The sequence below is a fragment of the Triticum dicoccoides genome, chromosome 1A (genome assembly GCF_002162155.2).
Source record: "Triticum dicoccoides isolate Atlit2015 ecotype Zavitan chromosome 1A, WEW_v2.0, whole genome shotgun sequence".
Lineage (NCBI taxonomy): Eukaryota > Viridiplantae > Streptophyta > Magnoliopsida > Poales > Poaceae > Triticum > Triticum dicoccoides.
The window spans coordinates 284,382,710-284,393,314 of record NC_041380.1 but is presented as its reverse complement, the minus strand read 5'-3'; the positions used below and the strand labels follow the sequence as shown (position 1 = coordinate 284,393,314).

Sequence of the window (10,605 nt, the reverse complement as noted above, 5' to 3'; positions counted from 1 at the left end):
CCCTATAAACCCCCGCATATGCAAAGTTCACCTCCCCAACCGTGCTGACCAGACCACACACAAAAATACAAACCCTTTATGTCTCTATAACAGGTAGGCACACATTTCAAAACTGAAGTAGGAACATTAGAATCATATGAAATTCGTATTTGAACAAATAAACTAAGCAATTATGAGTGTCGTAATGTTTAGCTTCAAGGGTGGAGTGTTGGTAGTGCGACACAAAGCAAGTAGGCAGATTGTATTCCATGTAAAAGATCGAAACCTATGTAAAAGCTGGAAATGACACTTTCTTTCTATACAATGCAGTGTTCGTTACCCACACATGATGGAAGAGATCACATAGATAAATACTATTCACTCATGTCTACGGTTCCAGTATTTAGAAACAGGGTGGTCCACCCTAAAAGAATATTGACAACAAATATGACAAGGCAGGCATAGATGTAGTGAATCAATCATTTACTTGTGAGCTTACTAGGACAAGTATGCAGAATTGTAACTGCAGTAAGAGACTGTCCAAAATCTGAATGAAGAAGTTTGTCTAGCACTTATTTTTTGCAACTAATTGACGTGAATAATTGGATATTATATCAAATGAGTAAGAAAGGCAAGTAAAATTGTCAACAAACCTGGCTTGCAATAGTAATCTAGGTCAATGTCACTACGACCAACAATCCAAAATGACTACTTTCTGTTCCGAGGGCCGGAATTTTGAAAACCATGTGAACTTTAGAGGTATTGAAGATTACCGAAATACATCTGAACCATTAAGTGTAGGTAGCACTGAGCACACAACAAACCCTAATGACAGTCCTGCCTAATGAGTAATGAATCAATTAGAAAATGGGTGATGAGGAGTGGCTGCTAAGTGTTGAGGACGTATCTCAGGATAAATCGGGTTGGCTTGGTGGGTGCTGCACGCCTGAGCCCTGAACGGACTTGGAAGGTAGGCACGGTGGTGCGCCCGGGCAGCGGTGACGTTGTTGGGCGAGCGGCTCCTGGCCTCCTGTTAGTCTGGCGTCTCCTCCTAGAGTCACGCCGTCCGGGGACGACAAGTCGCCGGTGAGGCAGGCGGCTGGGGGCGAGTAGAGATCGGAAGCGCGCAGCAGAACAGAGGGGGATCGGGGCCTGGGACGACCCAAAATCCCAGGGTGGGCCGGCCCACCGTGGGCACCCTGTAGAGATACACACCCGAGCGGTGAACTTGCATTTTCGAAACTAATTTAGGAACATTTAGCTGACCAATTAAACAACTCTGTTTTAATAATATCAGATTTGTATTTGAACAACTAAGCTTGTTTAGCTTGATGGGTGGAGCAGTGTTATTATGACACGAAGCACGTATTCTGATTGTATAGTGATCATAAAAGGGGGAAACTCTAAGCATATTTTTTTAGCAAAAGAGGGTTTCCCCTCCGATTTCTATTAAAGAAACCACCACGGAACCAACATGATCAATTAAACCCTAAGCATGATCAATTAAACCGTATTATGGCTGTGCCATGGCAGATTTGAAGCTGCAAACCGGAGAAATGATATTTAGCATCCATTGTTTGCTTCGAACTAAGAACTAAATTCTAAGAGCTGAAAAGAAAGTAGAGTAACCAAGTTAAGATCTATTTTCTGGTTGAGATCAAAAAGTTGAGGAGATATGAAGTACCACCTCTCTTGCGGCGCCGTGTTGGCATCGGGGGTGCGATGGCTATCGGTGGCGTTGAAGCAGATCTACGATGGTAGATGGGTGCATCGGGGGATAAGTCCCATTGCGGTGGAAGAGAAGGTCGTGTGAGTGGCCCCGACAAAGAGGACGACGGCGCCGATGAAGCGAGAGGACACGATGCAAGGCTATTGGTCCGTCGCCGTGGATGAGAAACGTCCATATCTAGCAGTGGACAACGCGGTCTTGGTAGGCGCTCTGGCATGGTGGAGGACGGTGGCGATGGATGTGGTGGAGGACGGCGGCGATGGATGGGGTAGCAGACGGAGGCTGGTGTGGGGATGGGGTATTCTAGCGCGGACGGTGTATGAATGGTAAAATGGAGGGAGAGGTACGGGAAACCATGTTTTTGGGACGCGCCTGTCTGAAATATGGGAAAGTTACGAACTTAGCCCCCATTTAAAATTTGGACGTCTCGTCGGTTGGGGATAGGACGGTAATCTCGCATCTCGCCAATATTTGCCCAGAGCGATTTCGGGCGAGGAGAGGGTGGTTGGCGCCCATGGTTGGCGTCCATGGTGTATGAATGGGGCTAACAGGTAGGGCGGTTGTGTCACGTCTGAGTGAAGTTACAAACCTGCCCCTATTGAAAATATTTACCTACATCGATTTCGGCCGAGTCAAGTTTGTTTTGCCACCCACCGTGTATGAATGGGGAATGGAGGGAGAAATAGAGGTCTTTCGGACGAGCTTGAATAAAATGAGTTTTGCCGCCCATGTTTGCCACCCACCATGTCGGAATGAGCTCAGAGGCGGTTGTGTCATGTCTAATTGAAGTTACTAACATACCCCTTTTTAGAGCAGTGGAAATCGGGCCGACGGATTGTCCGTGTAATGGGTAGACAGTAATTTCCATCTCCCAAACACTTGGCTTTGGGCAGCCGACGTGGGAGTGGACATTTTGCTGCTTCTTTCGAATTTTGGGACAATAAGCATCCACGTTTACCCTGGCAACTAAATTCGAAACTATTTTGTATTCCTATATGGATCTTTATAAATCATTCTATGTGTTTTTAGATATCTTCAAAAGGACGACAAAGATGTATTCCACTGTCATATATGAATATGGTTTACAAATGTCGATACTTAAATTCAGAAACTAGAATCTAGTTTAAGGTGAATTCAAATATTTGGAACACTTCATGTCCAACTCAAATGTCACACGCAGCATAACGTGTACTCCCATTTAGATATGTACACAAGCGATATATCAAGATTCAAATACCGAGTAAATCAACCAAGAATGTACAGAACTAACAGACATATAAACACTTATAGAGTATATAGATCAATAATATCAACTAACATACATAAGCCAGGCCGCTGTACTTTCTTTTTGCTACAACATCATCCTTTTTTTAGCCAGCATCTTGGCCCTTTCCGATGCGTGCCACTTATGTTCCATCTATACTACTACTATTGGTGAATGCACATTCAGCCCGATTGGCATATTTGTAGGTCTGGCACAGCAATCCAAATGAAATGTCTCCGAGTCTTATCAATTAATACAAACTTGTGCTCAAATAAAATTAGAAATCAAAAAACAAAAAAACAATTATTACATGATCTCTAAAACAAATGGTTTGATTGATTATATGAGCAGACAACACAAAGGTTATCCAACTATGAAAAGAACATTTCACCTATGATTTACCAAGTAGGAATTTAATTTCCTTTTTTCCTTCAGGGCCTTAACAATCTGGTCAGTCTCAGCTTTCTTCGTTTTGAAATCCACCAAATATTTAATGGTTGTCTTGAGTACTGCTTGTGATTGTGCTGTTTGCTTCCTCAACATGTCAACTTCATCTCTAAGTGCAGAAGCAGAATCTCTTTCTACAACTAGTTTAGCCTCTAGAGCATCAGCAGTTGGCAATTCATAATACACGATTGGGCCGATGCCACTACTGTGGGATGATGCAACGTCCATGGGGATCTTGCTCTTTGATCTTGAGCTGACCTGTTTTGCCATTAAAGTTCCGATTGGATTCAGAAAAGTTGAAGTTAGCAAAACATCTCAACTGGGAGTTATAACAGCAAACCAGTTAAACAAACAAGGAATTAAAGAGTTTCAATTGGATGCTGAAATGTAGTTATTAACATCATTGTAACCCGCTGTTGCAGCAGTAAAGCAGTCAAACAAAAAAGTAGATATTTAAGTTAAGAAAAACAGGTAATTCTTAACAGTAAGTATCAAACACATAGATAGGCGCAGTCTACAATATGATTAATAGGCTGCGCCATTATGTAATTAGTAGCAAACTAAATTAAGCCAAGCAACGTAATTGAACAATTTTGCAATAAGTGGCTAACTAAAATTCCAAGAAGCAGGTAACTGAACTTACGCTAGTTCTTTGTACAGGCACACTGCAACTTCTTTTTCGCTTACAAGGTTGTACGAAGGAGTCCATGGCATCAATTGCTTGGATACGCAATCCCAATACTTCTTTCTTCCCACACTGCATGGGTAAGTCGAATGGTTAATCTGGTAAGATGGTGCGTCCTTGATATATTATTAGCAAAAATGCCCGTGCATTGCAACGGGAGAAAAATATACTAAAAGAACACAACATGCAAGGCACAATAATTAGGCTTGAAGGCATACATATTCTTATGTCAAACATGTACCAAATCCTTATGCACATCAGACAACATTGTTGACTTATTTTTTGCCATTAAATCATATTTCTTCTTCTTCTTTCATCATCACAACTCATAAATTGCATAGTTTACTTGGTCGACGGTAAAATTAATTGAAATCTCTATATTTTTGTTGCCCCTTGATCGATAATATGGTCAATTGCAGGAAGCAATGTCTCTGTGGCCAATAGATCATCTTCCCCTTTCTCTTGTTCTGATGCAGATGCTGGGACATAGCTATCAGGAAAGGGTATTCACACAAAAAACTATCCGAAAAGGGTGAAGGGGAGGGTCAGAAGGCAGTTGCTAAGAAATATATAAAATGTTTGAGGATGTAAAAAAAAGTTAGATGTTTGAGGGTTAATAGCAAATGGTTGATAAGGCAGTTTGATGAACATACTTCTAGTACAATACAACAACAGAACTTGAGAAAAATTGTTACTCCTGTTCTTGGGAGTAAGGAGTGGTCAGTACATCTGATGTGCCCCATAAGTTCTTCTATCTAAAGAAAGTACACCGCCCCTGTTGCAACATGCAAAGACACATGAGGATGTGATCAACTCATCTCAACTCCTTCAACTCCTCCAAATATGTTGTTGCCTTATGTGACATTGATTTAGGAGCTGTCCCATCAGACTATGTTCCCTTTGTAAAAAACACAAACAGAAATTCCAGTTATGCTAGTACTTCTGTTTTGCAAATTGCAGTAAATAAAAAAGTGTAAAATAAATAGAAACAACAGAAATTGTGAAGCACAACAACAACAAGCCACCAATTTCCCGCAAGTGATCTTGCATGACCAATGCGAACTATCCTTATTACAGATTATTAGAATGTCGAGGTAAGGAGTAATTTAACCACCAAACTGTAGTACAGTACTAAGTTTTATTTTGTTCCAAATAGTGTGTCAATTCACATGGACTCAAGCTTAATGTGGTAACTTCCAATCGACAAACAAAACAGACATCTTTGAGCAGTTAAGTAAGCATATAAATTCCAATATCATACAAAGAGAAGTAAATATAAGAAAACATGTTAGCAAAAAAACCTTGGAACTATATTCACATTCATGCTTGAATCTTTAATCACAGAAAACCGTAAAATTTCCTACATGTAATTTTGTACCTGCAGACCCATAATTTTCCAAAATTTGACCAACACCTACATCTCAAATCTTGTTTGCAATCCTAATGAACGTCTGCCACACACTGAGTAGTGCTCACATCACTTGGCAGACCATCCTGTTGGGTAGCAGGATTTCTGACATCAGTAGGTTTTGGAGAATATCATTGCCATTTAATCAAGGCTAGAAGTTAAAGCTTGACTGAAGAACATAGCAGAAATGAACTTGATTAAGTAAATAGATCAACAACTCGTTTGCTGGTAAGTACCCAGATTTTGATATTGACAAAATCTAAACCCCAAGACCAGTGATACTAACAGCAGAGCAAGAAACCTTTAGGGAGAAAGGTAAATTGGCTATTTGAAACGCCGTTGCGGATATGATGTTTCTTGTTACCACGCTCCAGCATCACCAGATCCACGCATCCCCGAACAGAATGCCGCTGCTGGCTGTCCCGCCTTGCGGCCTCCCCTCCTGAACAATATGAAGTCAAATAAAGTAACTCAACCACTGAAAGTTCTTTCTCATACATGAGTATCAAAGGTGTCATGAATGAAGTTGTTGAGAATGATAACAATGTACTACTCAATCATAACTGCTTCGGTATAAGGAGATTGAAGAGTATCTAACCAGTTACCAAACAATGATGATGTAGTGGATCATCGGAAGTGGGCCGAGCGGCCGAAATGCAAAGAGAATCATCCATTCAGGAGATGTAAGAACACCTGTAGAAAGAAACTTACTGGAATATCTAAAGAGCGCTCACACATCATGTTTTGAAGGATATTAGAAAACTATTAGAATTCAGAGATTCTAAAGTTGTAATTTGCTTATGATATTTGCCCTGATTATCTACTGCTATAACCATGCTGATACAGGTAGTGGACATTACTACTGATGTCGAGTGGAAACTTACTGGAAGTGGTCCCTGGAACATTGAAATGGAACTTACTATACCCCAGGCCATACCGAAGTAAGAAACTCAACTCAATGAATAGAATTACATTGAATATACATCTAGCCTTTGGTTACGGATAAGTTTATGGATTAAAGAGGAGCTGGGCTTAGAGATAAGTGCACTACAACTAGCTGGCTGCACTATTAAGGTTAAAAATATATATGTTATTCTTTGGAAAGGCAAGATGGTTGCATTATTCTTAAACTTCAGAGAACAAAGCTTGTATGTTGTTCGTTGGAAAGGCAGGATGGCTGGATGGTAATTACGTCATTAAAAGATTCGCTCATGAAGGCGCTATTCACACTGGCGACCATGTGGCAAATCAGAATATTCAGAGCAACTGAATCTCTTTCGGATGTACAACAAGCAATCAGGTAGTACAATCTACCCTCTTCTCCTTAGTTAATTGTACCATAGAGTTAAACCTAAATCCTAGTTGATCTATATATATATATATATATATATGTATGTATATCTGTCGCACAAACTTGCAGTGAATCTGCAACTGGATAGTTACTCGACCTAGATTTTAAGTGGTATTTACCTGGTAAGCATCCCTTCCAAGTACCGTATACATAATATATATTACCGAAATTCTGTTTGATACCTAGATTTGTAAGCCATCTTGTAAGATCTTCGGTTCAATTGCTTCTTGTTAACTGCACTAATTTGTGAGCTCTCTCTCCAGGGCATGGCTATCGAATCCTATATGAAGATGTATAGTCAAAAAATGCAGCAATTGAGTCTTTGCTAGCTAACTACAAAAACTAAGATTCTAGTGGATAGTATGAGGAAGATGGAGAAGAAAGAGACAGGGAGAGGTTCCATTGGGTTGTCGGCCTTTTTTAGATCGATACCTGCAGAGGTCATGGCCTCGGAGGAGCCTTATCCGGGCTTATAGGGCGCAGATGCGGGCGCCATCTCCGCCGCACACAGCCAGGCTCTCCACCTGTGCTCCAGATTGGAAGGATGGATATGGAGAGGCGACCCTCTGCCACGGCCTGAAACCTGAACCGAAGGAGGAGGAGTGCAGGATCGAGAGGGAGAGACAACCCATAGCCACTGTGGGAAACCAGAAGTGATGAAGGAGCCTGTCGAAAGATGATGACCTCGGCTTGGCAATCCCGTCGAATCGGGGACGTGGGACTCCGAAGGCGGGTGGCAAGCCCTCCATAGCAACGGCGGCGGCCACCTCCAGCATCGCGAGATCCAGGGCGACTTGGGAAGGGAGAGGAGTAGCATGCCGGATCCGACGTGCGCTGATTCTGACGCTACCCCGCCTCCCGCGCGTCCTCCACCTCCCGGTTGTTGCCCGTGGTGGCGAGGAGCATGCTGAGAAGCCCGTCGCGGTCGGTGGCGCGGGCCCAGAGCAGGCTGGCATGGGCCTCGGCGTCGGCGAACCATGCGTGGAGGACTCGGGCGGCGCGAGGAGGAGGGCACGGCGGAGAGGAGGCAGTCCGCGGTGCGGGGAGGACGGCACAACGGTGGATGGCGTGGCGGAGGACGCCGGTCGGCAGCGTGGAAGCAGCGGATCCAGATGGGGTGGGAGGCGTGGTCGCTCGTATTTTCTGGCAGAAATACGAAACATTTTTTTAACTTATTTACTGGACTGTGGGTTAATTTCTCAGAAACAGGGGGACTTTTTTGCAAAAAAGCACGACGTATGACCAGAAGCAATAGCTCGTTTATTAGTAGGTAAAGATATGAGGACGCGTAGTCAGACTAATTGTAACCAAACACATCACACTGGCTTTTACTGTATATTTCATGCGATTACTTTTGGCATATCGAGATCTAAGCAATCTACAATAGGATGAAAAGACTGGCATCCTTCACATTATTGGCGAACTCAGTTCATAGAAATAAGCAATTCAACCATTCTGTGGGTAAATCAAAAGCGCCACTGAAATATTTTTCACTATCCAATCATACACGCAAAAAGGGGCGACGCCACCATAGGGGCTGGTATGGGCGGCTGCCTCAGGTGGCTGGAAAGTGTGCACCTAGTTTGAGTCGTCCAGGTTAGCCCATGCTAGCTTTGTTCGTCCCAACGCATGAGCAGGCAATATAAAAAATTAAGAAAAATGTTTCAATTTGGATGGGCCAATAACATAAGTGCAAGGCAGGCCCTATAGCAGGCTCACGTCCCAAACGAGTGCCTCTCATATCGATCGGCAGCAGGAAAAATCCCAATTCATTCGCTCCAGCCTCCAGTCTGGTTCGCTCCTAACCTAGCCGCCGCTAGACAGACCGACAGAGCACTTCCTCGCGCCCTCGTTGGAGGACGGTCGCTGGGCTTCAAGCGAACGAAAGGACAAGAAGATGAAGATCCAACCCTGGGTGTAGCCTGCGTGGGAGGCAGCGGCGGCAGCACGGACTTGGCATCGAGCTTGCACAAATAGACAGTCGCAGCTTGCAAGAGTAGCATGCGCAATGAGCAGGTACATCAAATGCCTGATTATATCTAATTCAACTCTTCAATTTCTGGCCAATAGTTAAACCCGACGTTGTTGTAAAACTGCTTGTATGTAGGGAATCTATGAGAAAATGAAACTAATTTTTACTTATTTTATAACTCCCCCAATCAATACTGAACTGACTGAATCCGATGTATCTAATCAAGTTTCCGGTGCAAACGTACAAGCTCATGTTGTTCTTGAGCCTGAAGTGTCTAATGAACAGACTGCTAATGAAGGATTTGATGCAAACATTTTACATGCTCCCGGTGATGAACATATAGTGTCTAATGAGGGATCTAATGCAAGCATTTTGCAAGCTCATTGAAGGATTTAGTGTCTAATGATGATCTACTACGTTGAGAGAGACAGAGATTTGCAGGCATTGATGACAAGCAAATTATAGTGCATTTTCATAGCTTGAGGACACGTCGAGGCCATCTACCAGAAAGTCCCCGTATCATGACAACATAGCATAAATACTTTTCTAATCTGTTGTTTGAAACTATTGGCATACTTGTGCAGGACAGATATATTGATATGCAGTTTGCGCACTCGTTATACGTGCAATTACACTTTGATATTTTTAGCCAGAGAACGAATAATTCAAGCAGGTATAGACCATGTTTGTAGTCCTTGTACACCATGTTGCATTTTGTGTTTTTGGTGCTTGCATCATTTAGTGTTTATAATCTGAACTACTTTGGATCATTAGCTGGTTTTCAAAGTGCATGTAGCTTCACATTTCTCAAGTTATGTTGATTTCCGGAGTGCAAGTGCCTTCGTATTTTTTAAGTTAAATGTTCGCCCCTGGTAACTTAAATTCGTGGATCAGCCACTACACACAAATCATACACGAATTCAGTACGAATTAAATGAAATGCAGGGACTTACGCTAGCTCATTGTACAGGCTCACTGCAGCTCTGCTTGCGCTTGGGATGTTCCATGTACAAGTCCATGTTACCACTTGCTTGGATGTGCAGGCCTTGTGCTCCTTGCATCCCCCTCTGCATTTCTGACACGGCGAATGGTTGATCAAATAAGAGGAATCGACCTTGATGTTGTACCGGAGGACAGATACTTACAAGGTTATACAGGTGTGCAGGGTGTGTACCAGATCCCGTAGCGCAGTCATGCTTCGCTAAAAATGGATTTGCTTGTTTCAGATGATATCTCCAGAAGAAATAAGAGTTAAAGTCGGAGTTGCATAGGCGTGTAAGCTAAGAGAGCAGTGAAAGGATATCCAAACATCGTCGAAACAGTGCACAAGGGAGTGATGTGTGGATACCTAGTTCGGGCCGGTGTTTGGGCATGCTCGCCTAGCTAGAGTGCGGGTCACTTCAGAGCCGTTGAGGGTGATGCGCTGGCGTTGGCTGGCTGCACACGGATGCAGATCTTGAGTGGTAGCGGAGCGCTACGATGCGGTGGACGAGACTGTTGGTGAAGCCCCAACGGCCTTGGAGGGCGGAGGTGCGACGATGTGCTCGGTGAAGTAGCCCCGATGAGCTGGGAGACGGCGTCGGTGAAGCGCACCTGATGCGGTGGAACTCGGTGTTTGTGAGGCACGTCGGTTGCGGCGGCCAACATTGTCAGTGGACCACCCGGTGCAGTGGACGAGGGCGTAGATGAGGTAGCTCCGGTGCGGTGGTGAAGCGCGATCGTCGTCTTCGTCGTCGTCGTCCGGCACAGAGGTGGGGAACGGTGGGGAAA

General features: G+C 43.6%; 1 long non-coding RNA gene across 10 annotated transcripts; it reads right to left on the bottom strand.

The window, feature by feature from the left end:
* Window positions 1–4,121: 4,121 nt before the first annotated feature.
* Window positions 4,122–7,977, bottom strand: LOC119269076. 10 transcript variants are annotated; one of them, XR_005133450.1, is made up of 4 exons: window positions 7,296–7,977; window positions 6,111–7,143; window positions 4,832–5,954; window positions 4,122–4,176 (listed from the first exon to the last, which is right to left on the bottom strand). It is a non-coding gene; the product is annotated as an uncharacterized LOC119269076 (long non-coding RNA). The 10 variants fall into 10 exon arrangements; XR_005133445.1 differs by having other exon boundaries at window positions 4,124–4,176; window positions 4,323–5,954; XR_005133448.1 differs by having other exon boundaries at window positions 4,127–4,176; window positions 4,758–5,954.
* Between the last annotated feature and the right edge of the window lie 2,628 nt (window positions 7,978–10,605).